Source organism: Geotrypetes seraphini, chromosome 4 (genome assembly GCF_902459505.1).
Source record: "Geotrypetes seraphini chromosome 4, aGeoSer1.1, whole genome shotgun sequence".
Classification (NCBI taxonomy): domain Eukaryota; kingdom Metazoa; phylum Chordata; class Amphibia; order Gymnophiona; family Dermophiidae; genus Geotrypetes; species Geotrypetes seraphini.
This window is the reverse complement of record NC_047087.1, coordinates 274,881,980-274,897,334: the sequence shown is the minus strand read 5'-3', so window position 1 is coordinate 274,897,334 and position 15,355 is coordinate 274,881,980. Positions and strand designations below refer to the sequence as shown.

General features: G+C 41.2%; 1 protein-coding gene across 10 annotated transcripts in view; it reads left to right on the top strand.

Moving 5' to 3' along the window:
• PTPRE (protein tyrosine phosphatase receptor type E) overlaps positions 1–15,355 on the top strand; it is a 318,077-nt gene that overhangs the window by 116,917 nt on the left and 185,805 nt on the right. Inside the window, exon 1 of one of the 10 annotated variants that reach the window (XM_033941668.1) lies at positions 1,579–1,595. The exons of the other annotated variants lie outside the window; for them this stretch is intronic. The gene's annotated coding sequence lies outside the window, so the exon portion shown is untranslated. Of the gene's footprint in view, positions 1–1,578; positions 1,596–15,355 lie in introns of those variants that run through there. 10 annotated transcript variants of the gene reach the window in all.

The following is a 15,355-nucleotide window of genomic DNA, read 5'->3' as shown; positions in this document are numbered from 1 at the left end:
GTCCACCTGAATCACATGGAACTGTGATCATATAATCTATTATCTTTATATTATCGTTATTTTTCGTTGTTATTTTCTAAACATACGGCTTATTCCAAACAGGTCCTTTCGGACATTACCTACCAAAATGTACATCTTATACTCTTGCTAAGCAAATTGTATTTCCATATTCTTACTTTCTTAAAGTCTATGCTATCTGTATTTCATATGTAAATCTGCATATTGTGTTTCGCTGAATGTCTAGCTCTCTTGATTGTAAACCGCCTAGAAGTCGCAAGATTGTGGCGGTATAGAAGAATAAAGTTATTATTATTATTATTATTTACTGAGAGCGTCTCCCCGCAGTCAGATCATCATGGCCATCTTGGATCCTGCTTTCAGCCTTCCTTTTATTTTCATTTATACAATGTAGTTAAAATTTTCCCTCCCCCCTTCTTTCCCTTTGTCCCATACCCATTGTAAAAAAGACTTTGTTTTGATCTCAATCCCCCTACTTTTATTTCAATCTTTTTTCTTTTTTAAAAAAAAAATATAATTTTATCCCCCCTTCTTTCCCTTTGTCCCATACCCATTGTAAAAAAGACTTTGTTTTGATCTCAATCCCCCTACTTTTATTTCAATCTTTTTTCTTTTTTAAAAAAAAAATATAATTTTAACATTTTAAATAATCTCTTACTTTTTATTATTGTAAACCAACCAGATACTTGTGATGGTTGGTATATCAAATTATAAATAAACTTGAAACTTGCATAGTGGGGCTTGAGAAATAGCCCGGCACAAGCGTTCTAAGCCTGGAACACTGGTTTTCTAGTTCCCAGTTAGCTTTGACGTTTGCACTGAGGGTACATATATCACAAATTTAGAATTTTATTATAATGTAGCTGTGCTTTGCTATCAACTTCTCTGAATTATTACCTTGGGATTTTTGTTATCTGTGCTGGTTCTGTCATAAGCATTCAGTTAATGCATGTCTTTTGTGTGATTGTATGTGTGGGTGATAGCTTGCGAATGCTTATGTTATGTTTCCACTTTTAGTAGGCTAGTTGACTTCACCTTGTTGCTTCATGCTGTTATATGTACACTTTTTATTTATTTATTGAGATTTATTAACCACCTTTTCATGAAGAGTTTTCTTCACTGGAGTTTTCTTTGCTATAGAGATGACTTATTCGTGATCACTTCTTCTAGCGCATCCTGTGTGTTATGTACTGTATGTAAAAATAATTTTCTTTTATGAGGAAATGGTCATACGCTCTAGTTTTGAAATCTCTACTGGTTTTTACCCTGAACTGTGGTAAAAATTGAGGAAGTCCTTTGACAGCCAATTACTGTAAGACCCAGAAGGAAACAGGAAACACTTTTGCTGGAGGAGCTAAGTAGCAAATGAATTACAGGAGGCTCATTCACTAAGCAGGGCAGTCTCTGAGCAATAATGGAAGTTTGTTTAGGCAAGACAGGTTCCTAGAAAATACATCAGAGAATAAAACAAGCCAGACTGTGTTAGAGTTGTAAACTGTAATCAGAGAGGTAGAAAACCTGAAAAGTTGGAAGGCATTTTGAAGATCAAAAGTTTGGATACAAGAGCGTTTCAAAAGGTATTTTCTTTGTTATATGGTTGCAGTTTTTGTGCAACAAGACATGTACTTTTTATTATGGTCACTCTTCCCCATCCTGCTTAGGCTGTAATACATTTCTCAGACCTTCTGGGTGTTATTTTGACATCTGCCTTGGATTCTGATATGGGGCAAGGAACCTGCTTCCAGATTTATTTGCATTCCTGATAGGGGGCATGATGAAATAGGTGCTTTCAAACCCTTTAGCCAGTTTTTGCCTTTTTGGAACCCAAAAGAAAATTATGATGAAGAATGGAAATAATCATTTGATTTTGCTATCACTGAAACCTGTTTTAAAAAGTAGCTGTTTCAAGGGAAGGGTGGTGTTCTGAAAGAGAGAGTACAGAACAGATTGGATATAAAGGCAGACACATACTTCATTAATGCTGTCATGTATGTAATATGAGGTCCTGTAACTAGGTCATTTTCCAGTAACTTCGTAACTGTATCCTCTTAACATCTTTATAATGTGTTACTGATGATGTCTAACTGTGAATTGTCCCAGCAGTGTTCCATTCTGAATACTGTTGGTTTTCATGTTATTATTATTATTTTTTTTAGAACTGTGCTCTCAGCTAAAATAACATTTCAGAGTCAGCTGGGAGTTGTTTCTGGCAGAATAATGGGGACAAGTTAGCTTAAACAGGATGTTGAGCATAAATATAGATTATCTCCCACTGGATGGGTGAGCACTCTGTCCCTTAAATATGATGTGAATTTCATCTGCTCTGATTGTTTTGTACTTTGTGGTGAGTGATGTGAAGGAGGCTTTCATCTTGTGGCAATACCAGACAATACTGTGCTTTGTGAAACAGTATCCAAAATGAAAGTGACTGCCCAGATCCCCTAGTGTTCTTTTTATCCAGTTTCTTAGGATTAGAAATGCAGTGGTACCTTGGTTTTGTGAGCATAATTCGTTCCAGAAGCATGCTTGTAATCCAAAGCGCTCGTATATCAAAGCGAATTTCCCCATAGGAAATAATGGAAACACAGACGAATTGTTCCACATCCCGAAAACTTTTATAGAAAATACAGTACTGTATGTACTTGTACTGCAAGATCTCACTCGTTTCAAACAGTCACTACACTGCGGGGGAATTGGGCATGATGCTTTTATTACGTTCAGCGTGAGATATGTTTATGTTGTGCGCACTTGAACTGCGGGTGCATGTATTACATTCAGATGCGATCAGTGACACGATGCGCATTTGATGTGACGCACATATATGTGTTCGTACTGCAAGACGATGCTCATTTATCAAGCTAAAATTTAAAAAAATGTTTTGCTCATCTTGCAAAACACTCGTAAACCACATTACTCACTATCCAAGGTTTGACTGTATTAAACAAAATGCAGTTGCAAAAGGAATATTTTTCCTTTTACTCTTCAGAACAAGGAGCGCCGTGATGTTTGAAAGATAGTTTTGCAAGTTGGAGGCACTCACAAAAGGGAATTCTTGTAACTGAAATCTACTGTAACGGTCACATGCTAGATCACTGTTCTTCAAACGCCGGTCCGCAGGAAATTTCTTCCGGTCTGCGCAGGGCCGGCAAGATCGACTAACTTCAATTTCCTGCCGGTCTGCGCAGGGCTGGCAAGATCGACGAGTTATTTTCAGCTGGGCCGGAGAGATCAAGGGGAGCCTCTGACAGTGGCTTTCTCCCTCTCTGCAGCTCTCCTTTATTTACCAGCGCAGCGATTCACGAAGGCAGCCTTGGGGCTTTTGCTGAGTCGCAGCTGCCTCTGATGATGCAACTTCCTCTTTCCTCAGAGGCGGTGCGACCCAACAAAGGACCCGAGGCTGCCTTCCTGAATCGCTGCGCTGGCAAGTAAGGAGAGCTGCTGGGAGGGGAGAAAGCTACTATTGGAGGCTGGGAAGCTGCTGAGCAAGGGAATAAAAGGGACAGCTGCTACTGGACCTGGAGAGGGAGAAGGAGAGATGCTGCTGGGAGGGGAGGAAGGAAAGGAGTCTGGGAAGCTGCTGGGCAAGGGGAAAAAAGGGACAGCTGCTACTGGACCTGGAGAGGGAGAAGGAGAGATGCTGCTGGGAGGGGAGGAAGGGAAGAAAGTTACTGCTGGACAGGAGGAGGAGGGAAAGGAGAAGGAAAAAAAAAGGAAGGAAACAGCTGGCAGGGAGATTAGAGGAGGGGAAGGGGAGAGACAGGCATGAGAAAGTAGAGAGATTGATGATGGAAAGGGATCAGCAGAGAAATAAGCAGAGAGGGACAACGATGCTAGATCTTTTATAGGAGAGATAAAAATGAAGAGAGCAGTGAAGCTGGAATGAATCATGTAAAAAGGAGAGAGGGGGCACAGGTTGGATGGAAGGGGGAGAGGGCAGACAGTGGATAGAAGGGGCAGATGCTGGATTGAAGAGACAGAGAGGGCAGATGCTGGAAGGAAAAGAGTGAAAAGAAGATGAAAGTAGAAACCAGAGACGACAAAAGGTAGAAAAAAATAATTTTATTTCTATTTTGTGATTAGAATATATCAAATTTTAAATATATATTCTGCTAGAGCTGGTGTTAGACATAACTGGGGACTGCAAAGCCCAGGCAGTGCTTCTTTAGCTTCCAGCTGGCTTAGGGCTCTCTCTGACCAGGGGGCAGTTGCCCTAGTTGCACTCCCCTAAAACTATTCCTGTCATGTGTGACTGCAGTATTCTGTTAGCATGATATTTCTGTGTAGCATTCTGTAATAATTTGGCTTGTTCATTTTTCTTGATAGTAGAGGGGATATATGAGAAGGGGAGGGGAGACAGGGGTTTTGTTGATCCTTGTTCTGAATTATTTGTATTTATAAAATCACAATTGTACAGAATATTGTTTCTTTTTATACTTTAATAAAATACATTCAATATAAAATCATAACTGAGGCTTGTGTGGATGGGATCAGATGATTTGCGGGGACCGAGCTCGCGGAGATGGGGCGGAAACGGGGTTTTTAAATTTTAGTCCTAGTAGTTTGTCGGTCCACAAAATAATTCTTTTATTTCTGCCGGTCCACGGTTGTAAAAAGGTTGAAAAACACTGTGCTAGATGATCATTTTAAAAGGACTATGTGAAGGATATTTTCCCTTTTCAGTGAACACATGGTTGTTATAAGAATAACAGTGAAAGGCAGAAAAGCGAAGATTAGAGAAGACAGTTATTTGAGAAAGTTTGTGTGTTTCTCTTTTGCAACGCATTTTTAGACAAGGTTACCTAGCAAACAACTGTCAGATTAGAGTGCATGGCTGTGTGTAATTGTGTCCTGAGCTCTTGCATCCAGAGTGAGATTCCGCCTTTGCTATGCCCTTATTGCTAAGTGCTGACATCTCACATACATGCTGCTTGGACATTCAAGCCGGATCTTACCTGCAGTAGCTCTTATTATTGCTGTAATGTGGATGGAATATCTGGTGGCTTTAACCCTTCATTAGGAAATAGTTGGAAGAGAGTTGTATTGATATTCTATTTTCATGTTTTTAGCATCAAATCTTTTTTGGTCTGGCCCTCGTGAGCATGGGTGCTGTCACCTGCCGCTTACTTGTCTTGATAAAATTGGCACCTTCCTGACCTACCAGTGTAGGATCACAGTTATACAATAACCCTTCACAAAGTTAAACGGAAGAGACTCATGGTCTTGGTCCCAACAAGGTCTGTTACTAGTACAGAACAGCATCAGTATTGCCAGTGGAGGCAAGAATCATCTTTAAATTCGCTTGCCTCTGCTTCAAAACCTTAGCAGGCTCTTCACCAATTTACTTATCTGAGCACCTTGAAATTGCTGGCCCCTCTCGTACTCGAAATACCTACCTGTTTTCCTTTCCCTCCCTGAAGGGTTGCCTCTACAAGAAATTCCTCGATAGATCCCTAGCATTCCAAGCGGGCAAATGGAACAAATGCCTCTCAACTCTCATCTCCAATTCCCCCCCCCCCCTACCAAACATTCAGGAAGTTAATCAAAACCTACCTTTTTGACAAATTCCTCTGATCTATTCACCCTCTTCCCTGCCTCGTCCTCTGACCTCGACTCACCCCAGACTCTTCACCGCCGTATGTAATACTGCTATTTGTAACACCGCTATATATAACTTACAGCAAATGTAACTACTCAGTATATGTTAACCTAGCTGACAAAACAACTGCACCGTAAATTTATCGTCTAAAATGTAAATGTAACATCACTGAAAATGTATCATCTAAAATGTAAATGTAACATTATTGAAATTGTAACTTCGCTGTAAATGTACAGTCTCTTCATTTGTTAACCGCATAGAACTTCCATGGTAATGCGGTATACAAGAATAAAGTTATTATTATTATTATTATTAAAAGTGCTACAGTATGTGCTCCAGAAACCCAAGGCTCAATTTTAGCATTCCTCTAAATGGCTCTGACTCTCGGCTCAGCAGGTACAGCTCACTTCTCGCAGCAAGCCATGGCTAACTTTCAGCTTTAAAGGATACTTGTGCACAAATGATGTCACAGGCGTGCTGGACCCTCTGATGGTCCTAGGAAGCATTCCCTGCTATGGTTCCGATATACCATACTATGGGTCTGACAGCCATACTGTAGCTGACTCTCGGCTGAAAAGAGTCCCCGAGTATGAATGATGTCACAGATGCGCTAGACTCTCCATGGGTCCCAGGCAGCACTTCTCTCTATGGTTCCAATGCTCAAATCAGCAGGTAAAGCTCGCTTCTCCCAATAAGACTTGGTTTTAAACTCACTTGTCTGCTTCTGAATTGCTCACATCTTTGCAAAAGGCACAAGTCAAACTGGGGGGCCAGAATTGTTTCTGGTTTCCGTGGACCCCCTATCTTTTGTAGTCCGTTCTCTATCTTGAGGCCAAGGGTAGCAGTCTTAAGCCCTGCAGACCAGTTTCATAGCTGTTAGTACAAAACGGCCCTTGCTTAAAAATTAGCGAAGACCACCGACTTAATATGTCAATTAGTATTTAAAAGCATAATGAGCAACTAAATGAGAAATAAATAACCATAAAAAGAAGAAAAAGGAAGTTTACCCAGCTGGTGAATGAAACAAATTACAGCAAAGCTGCAATAGAACTGATTAAAACAGTTCTGAATTAGAAGATGTGCACAAATAAAATTCCTACTCAGTAAGAATCATGTATGGATTATAGACAACATTAAGGGCTCCTTTTACTAAGTTACGATAGCGTTTTTAGCGCGCAGAATTTTAGCGTGTGCCAAACCCGCACTACGCAGCTAGAACTAACGCCACGCAATGCTGGCGTTAGCGACTAGCACGTGTGGCAATTTAGCACACGCTAAGCTTGCGCTAAAATCGCTATCGCAGCTTAGTAAAAGGAGCCCTAAAAGTTAATATAAAGCATACTTGTTCTAGTCCAAAGGAGTTAAATTCCATATACCTCAACAATAAATCTTTGAGATAGATACAAAAGCAATCACTAATGTAAAGAATAAACTGTGTAAAACAATCCAATTTAAAAAGCTATGATGAACCATACAACCAGCTTCTTAACTCATAGAACTTTAAAACTGATCCAAAAGAGAAATAAATTTAGGTCAGACATACCCACATGTGCCTGGGTCCTTAGCAAATAACATTCAAGTAATCATGTGGTCACAATCTAATTTGTATCTAAAAAAACAAGTGTAATTAATGAGTCTGAGAAGGTTAAAAACTATCTCAAAGGATCATTTAAAAAAACCATACAACAGTGCGCAATGTGTGGGGTTTGTTCAAAAACAAGGTGTATCCCAAACAAAAATCAAACTTCTTAAGATGACACTTGAGATGCTCCTCATTCCATGCAACCTAAAATCATTATAAAAAAAACCCCAAAACTATCTCAGAACATCTAAGTACAGCTAAAAAAAATCATTTAAAAAGTGATGGAATACTAGGAATTCGATCTTATGCATTCTGACGTCAGTGTGCTCCACTGATGTCACTGGTGCATTTCAACCACAGAAGAAACCTGAAAATATATATGCAATACATTAAATATTTATTGATCACTAATATACCCTTGAAGGAGTTCAATGTGATTTAAAGGTTAAGAAGTTACTGGTAATATACAGGAATTACATTCTTGCATTTGGGGTCATATTCAGGGATTACAAACTACATTAGAATAAAGACATCTCACAGTATGGGAATCCAGATAGTTTGATTGTCTGTTGTGTTTGTTGGGAACCTTGTTAGGTATATAGATTTTGGGATGTGCGGGATATAAATATTTTAAATTAATAAATTTAGCTTGGGTGAAATTTTGTAAACAGGTAGGCTTTTCTAGCCTCTATGGAAGCTTTTGTAGGAGGGAAGAGTTCTCAGTTGTGTTGAAAGGGAGTTTATCCATTTTGCCACAAGATATGGCAAAATTATGGAGTGTATTGTGTTGGATTTGATTCCTCTTGTGTTTGGGAATCTCAATCTTAGGTGGTTACAGCTCAGGTTGTAATTGTTGTTTGATGGTAGCTCAACTATGTTCATCATGTAGTCTGGGTTTCACCGTTAAAGATCAGGTAGATCAGTGGTCTGTGCTAATTTTTAAGCGAGGGCCATTTTGGGTCCAAAAGGGCTGACGAAGAGCCAACAAATATCTTCCTACTTGGGGCCATGAGACCAATAACACTTCATGACATTCATTCCTACCAGAATACCTGGTCTTGGTCACACGTGCAGAACACAGATAAATCTTATGCAAATACAGGACCACAAACTAAAAGTCCTAATATACAGTACATAAACAAAACCCTAAGATACCAGACTGCATGCAGTACATCAGAGAAATAGAAACAAATACATTTCTTCTTGAACAGTGCAAAATATAGACCACAGATGTAAATTCTGAAAACTGACATATTTCAATCACTAAATTGAAATAAAATCATTTTTCCTACCTTTATTGTCTGGTGATTTTATTTTTCTACTCATCTTTTCCCAGTCTCTGGTTATACTTCCTTCTGTTTTTGCTCTTAACTCTGTTTCCAAGGCTGCCTTATCCATTTGCTCTTTTTCTCTCCTTCACTTTCTGCATCTTTGGCATTATATCTTCTGCTCTACATCTTCCTGCATCTTTGGCATTAACTTTTAGCATTCATCTTTCTTCTATTTTCCTGCTTCCTCCTCAAATCTATCTACTTTTCCATGTCTTCCCTTCCCATCTATCCATGCAGACTATCTCTTCTCTCTCTTTTTGCCCTTCCCCCACCATCCATGTGTGCCATCTCCTTCCTCTTTCTTCTCCTCTAGTCCTATAAACAGCATTTCTTCTATCTCTCTTCCCTTTCCCACTCCTGAGCACCATTTTCGCTCTATATCCCCTTCCCCCTCCATCCCTGTATACCATCTCCTTCCCTCTCCTATGGTCTGACATCTGTCTTCCCCCTTCCTCCTTCCATGGTCTGGGATCTTTATCCTCTCCTTCCCACAGTCTGGCATCTCTCTCCCCTCCTTCCTTTTCCTCCTTCCCCATTTGTGGTCTGACATCTGTCTTTCCCTTCCCTTCCCCCAGCCTTAGTCTGGAATTCCTCCCTAATCCTTCCTTTCCCTGGTCTGACATCTCTCTCCTTCCCTCCCTCCCCCAGGGGGTCTGTCATCTCTATCTGCCCCTTTCCTCCCCTCCCCTGAGGTGTGGCATCTTTCCTTCCCTTTCCTCTCCAATCCCACAGTCTAGCATCTCTCACCCCCCCTCCCCACATGCTATTCCCTCCTACCCAGTGGGATCTGATACTTGCTCACCATTCTTCCCAGCAGAGCTGCTGTAACTCTTCGGGCTGCCGGCAGTGTGAGTGAAGTAAATGTGCTGCTTTCGGCGACCTGGAAGCTTTCTCTCTGCTACTGCTTCCTGCTTATGCAGGGACAGGAAGTGGAAGCAAAGGAAAAGCTTCTGGGTCTCCGAGGGCAGCGTGTTTACTTCATTCACCCTGCCGGTGGCCCAAAGAGTTAGAGCAGCGCTGCTGGGAATGTGAATAGTGAGCAAGCACTGGATCTTGCCGGGTGTGTGTGTGTGGGGGGGGGGGGGGGGGGGGGAACGACTCCAGTTAGGCATGCAAGCCGCCCAGATGGTCTCTGCGGACCGCCATTGGCTTGCGGTCCTTGCAATGAAGACCACTGCATTAAGGTTCGAAGCTTCATTATGTATAACCACAGTTTTATGAGTGAATTCTTTATCTTATTACATGTTATATTTATTGTTGTCCTTTGTATTTACTGTTTCAGTTAATTTGCCCTTGATGCAGCCATTTCAGGCACTTTTTTACATCCTGTGAGTACATTTAATAAAGACTGCTTTCTTATTTTGTATGGTCTGCTTTTCTATTATTCCTCTACCACAGGGCAGATACTTACCACACAGGCACTGTATTACATGCAGTGGTAGATAGCATGGGAGCACCCACGCACACGGTGCCAGTCCATGCCATATGAAAATTAAATAAATCAAGAGGGCAAAGGGTAGATGAAGCCTGACTTGCAACAGTTGCTAAAGCATACATTTGGGGAAAGCATGCAGGAGAAATTTGCGCAGGTGATCCATTAATGACCTCCACTTTGCAAACAGACCTTCCCATGGCCCCCTATTCAATGAAATACATATGTAGCATTCAATAGCTTCTGGCAGCCCTCAGCTCACAGTGTATTTACTCTTACTTGAGCCTGGCACAGTTCCAGCAGTACTGCAGCTGTAGACTTCCAGTTATGATTTATGAGGGAGGTTAAGAACATAAGAATAGCCTTACTGGGTCAGACCAATGGTCCATCTAGCCCAGTATCCCGTCTTCACAGAGGCCAATCCAAATCACAAGTACCAGGCAAAAACCCAGATAGTATCAGCATTCCATGCCACCGATGCAGGGCAAGAAGTGGCTTCTCCCATATCTGTCTCAACAGCAGACTATGGACTTTTCTTCCAGGAACATGTTCAAATCTTTTTTAAAACCAGCTAAATTAACCTCTCTTACCACATCTTCTGGCAATGCATTCCAAACTGAAGAGCCCTAACCTCTTTAGTCTTTCCTCATACGTGAGGAGTTCCAGCCCCTTTATCATCTTGGTCGCTTTTCTTTGAACCTTTTCTAGTGCCACTATATCTTTTTTGAGATAAGGAGACGTGTAAATCTTCTTTCCCATTCTTCCCAAACAAGTAGCAATAATGCTCAATTTTCATGTGTGAAACAGAACTTTCTCAATTTGTATTCTTTACCAGGATATATTTTAATGTCCAGTTTCTTCTTCCAGTATCTTATGTCAATCTGGCACATTCATCTTGCCCAGTTCCTGAAATGAACCTCCACATTTACAAGAATATTTGTTTATTTAAAATGATCTTAATTGTTTGTCTTCGAGCATGTGTAGTAGTACCAAATATTTTGGTGCTGTACTTTTCTGAGTAGTGTTTAAAAATAAAATGCTTCTTGAAAGCAACAGACACAACAGATCCCAAAAGCATTGACTAGTCTATTTCTGTGGAAGTGTGCAGGCAACTGTATGCAAAATAACAGATACCTTAGGCAAATCCATGAAAAGCAGTGCGATTTCCTATAATTATCTGCCAATTGCCTGCACAGTTCTTTTAGAGCAGTTTTGCATAGTAGTCAGCCCAAAATGGTCTGCGATAAAATATGTCTCATGAATGTGAATGTACAGCATTGTCAACATCTTTTATAACAAAGCCTGTTTGTTGGGGATATCATTAAAAGCCTGGGTAGAACTTGTGTGAGTTGGAGAGGGGGAAGTCAGGGAAATTTGCACTACACCTTCACCATTGTGGCAGTTGCAGAATTGGCATCACCCATGTGTGATGAGGTCATTGTTGAAAACCTGGAAGGAGTCTGCGTACAACCACAGATTCATGACCGAAGGGGCACGATCTCCTTTTGGCCACATCCCTTTAGAGCCAGGAGACTGATGATTTGATCAGGTTCTTTATTGTGGTAAATGTGAATACAAGTGATGAATAAATGGAGGATACTAGTTAAAGAGAATACTGGTTCCATGGGTACAATAGGAGGTTCGATGGGTATATTTGTGACTACCTGTGTTAAGAGATGCAGTAGTTCTAGTTCTGCTATGGACAACTCTGGAAGTATGATTTCATTCCATGTGGATCTTCATGTGGCATTTTTTCAGTCACTGCACCTCAAATTTGGAATTCTCTCCCTATTGACTTAAGGGAAGAACGTAATCTGGAGAAATTTAAGAGTAATTTAAAAACTTTTCTTTTTAAGGATGCTTTTGATAATTAGTTAACAGTCCGCTGATTAAAATTTTTATTTTATTGTTTAATATTATGATTTATGTTTTCCCTGCCTTTCGTTTTTTACCCTGATTGTCTTACTTTTCTTTAAGGAATTTGTATTTCTTTCTCCGTTTTCCTTATGTTCACTGTTTGTTAAGTATGTCTTTTAGTCCGCTTGTATGTAAAAATCGTTAAAGTATTGTATTGTTTCCCAAATACTGTAATTTTTTAAAATGTTCATCGCTTAGAAATGTGATTAAGCGATTAATCAAAAATTTTATTAAACTTGAAACTTGACTTAAACTTAAACTCTATTGCCTGAAGGGACTCCGGATGTTCTGTCTGTGGGTAGCTTTTCCCAAGTGCTAGTGTCTAAAGTGGAAGGTTGTCAGGAATCTGGAGAGTATGCAACAACTTAGGGGAAAGAAGAAGGTTCTTTTTTTTTTTTCAATTATCTTTATTAACAATTGCAAAGGAACAAACAACCAGGAGCAGGGAAAAAGGTTCTATTGTTCCCTACAACATTAACCTCAACAGGGATGAAAGTTCAAAGCTTGTGTTTCAGTATGTTTGCTTCCTCTGTTTAAGCTTGATTCTTCTATTGCTTGCCAGTCAAACAAGTTAATTTTGTGACATGGGATGGGCAGGATGATAAATCACCCTTTCTCTCTAAGGATGTATCTGAGTTGTTTGTGGAAGATGAGGACCAGATTGGAGCCTACCCTTTTTGCTACCACTACTACTTGTGATTTCTATAGTGCTGCTAGATGTATGCAGCGCTGTATACTAAACACGTTTAACTGCCTTTCACAGTTCTGTATTTTTCTGGTGAGAATGTACATAAACTTACTTCTCAGAAAATTAAGATAAGTGGTGTGCTTAGGGATATAGAAATGCAGAAATAGGGATTGATAATTAATGGAAGAAATTCAAGTAATGTACCCCAAGGCGCACTATTGTCCCCATTATTATTCAACTTCTACATCAGACCGGCCCTTGAAATTGTGAAGAGGCACAAAATCCACATTCATTCCTTCGCGGATAATTTATAACTGTACATCCCACTGAGCAATCATGGGTCATTCAACTTAAGACTCTGCAGATCTGCCTTGCGGAGATAAAAGCATGGATGATGGCCAACAAACTCCAACTGAGCCCATCTAAGACTGAGCTATTATGGATTTGCAAAAGAGTCTTTCCATGCCTCATGCCTCTACATCTCCTGGGACAGCACCATTCTGGAACCCAAAGACCAAGGCCTGGATTCTGTATAGGACGCCGAGTCTCAGAAGCCACCTAAGCGGCTTTTAAGAATCGCACACAGGCATCCTATAGATAATCGTGTCTAAGCCTGCCTATTTATTTATTTATTTAGATTTTTATCCCGTTCTCCCAGTAGCTCAGAACGGTCTACAGATAAACATACACAATGGAGAGTAATTAGACAAATAAGATGTACTATAGGTTAAGTGTTTGAACATACAGGACTGCGAAGTAGTTAAATACAGGGAGTATACAGCAAATTAAGAGAAGAGTTTAAGTATAAGTAGTTTAGTTTAGTATCAGTCGTTTAGTTTGGTATGAGTAGTTTAGTTTAGTACAAGTTATTTGAGTTTAGATACAATTTATCCGAGTACAGACTAAGAGAGGACTGTACCGAAATTTAGGGAGAAGTTAGACAGGGGAGGGAAGAGAGAGGAGGGTTTAAGGGTGTGTGTGGACTGAGGGTGACCTTTAGTTGAAGAGGAGGGTCTTTACCATTTACCTAAAAACCCGATTCTCTAACTGACGTCCATGTTATAGGCGCTGGTTACAGAATCGGGTTGCCGCTGAGCTTATCACAGCAAGGGATCTGCCTGCCACGATAAGTTTAGTGGCAACCCGTCCCCACTACCGGCAAGAGGAATGCCCAAACCCTCCTGCCAGACACCCCACCCCCACCCCCAAATTATCACTGCAGGAGGGATGCCCAGTGCCTCCTGCCAACACCTACCGTAAACTCCCCCCCCAAACGATCGCGGATGCCCAGTCCCTCCTGCCCGGCACCCAAAAAACCTGCCCCAATGTTCCCCGGCAGCAGAGATGCCTAATCTCTTCTGCTGGACCCCCCTTCCCAATGATCACGACATGGAGAGATGCCCAATCTCTCCTGCCAGAACCCCCCCCCCCCCCCCGAATGATTGTGGCAGGAGGGATGTCCAATCCCTCCTGCCAACACCCCACGAACCCCTCCCCCAAATGATCGGAGGCAGGAGGGATGCCCAGTCCCTCCTGCCAACTCCCCCATCCCCCCAAATGTTCACCTGCCCCCCGGACCTCCCCAAAAGCCTTTAAACACTTCCATGACATGACTCCTGACTACATAGCAAGGAAGCTTCCAATCTACCACCCTTGTCGGCCCCTCTGATTGCAACTTGAACTCAGGCTGTCCAACCCTCCAGCAAGCTGCCTCCACCTGGAAACAGCCCAGAAGCGATGATACTCATATAGTATGCCTAAACTATGGAACCAACTCCCTCCTTAAATCAGGGAAATTGACAACCCACTGCCCTTCCGAAAGGCAGTAAAGACACTGTTCACGAACCAACTCGCTCCTGGTCTCAAACTTTAACTGGCTGAGAACCGGCGCACCTGAATCTGTCAGCCAATACTGTGCTCTTATCTATTATGGTCATGCAGATACCATTCTGAGTCTCTATAAACAGATGTTCTCAACCCCCCCCCCCCTAGCATGTATGTCAAATAAAAAAGAAAAAAAAATCATCTCAATTTTCTGTAACACGTGTGTACTGTTCCTGTAGCTCGTTATTGATCATGTAGCATGTAGATTCACTATAGCATGTGTGTTCTTAGTTTTCCCGTAGCATGTATGTTATCGAAAACCATCTCAATTTTCTGTAGCTCATTATTGATCCTGAAAACTACTGTGTACATATCCTTGTAACCCGTTCTGGGCTCCTAGGGAGGACGGGCTATAAAACTAACTAACTAAAAATAAATAATGCTAATGAAAGTTAATATTTTATTGCTTATTGAAGCTTACTGCGTGTTAGCAGAATTAGTGCACACTAACCCCCTCTTCTACAAAACTACGATAGCAGTTTTTAGCACGGTGAGCCGCGCTGAATGGCCCTCGCTGCTCCTGATGCTCATAGAGCTCCCCGCGCTAGAAACAGCTATTGCAGTTTCTTAAAAGAGGGGGTAAGTGTTGTGTGTCCTATTTTATACCTTAGGGCCTGATTCTAAAATCTGCGCCTGAAGTTAGGCAGCGATAGTTGCCCTAAAACTGGCTAACTTAATTGGTTTAATCAGCGCACTAATTGGCTATGCTGATTAAAGACCAATTAAAACTCAGTTTTTAAAAAACAGAGGCATCTAAGGGCTCCTTCAAATAGGCCACCGTTATTCCACCTACAGAGGCGCCTTATGGCACATAACGCCACTTAGGTGTAGAAGTGGCATTAGGCATTGTAAGGGGCCTCTAGGTGTGATTCTCATGAAAGGTAGTCATCAGAAATGTAGGCTTTTT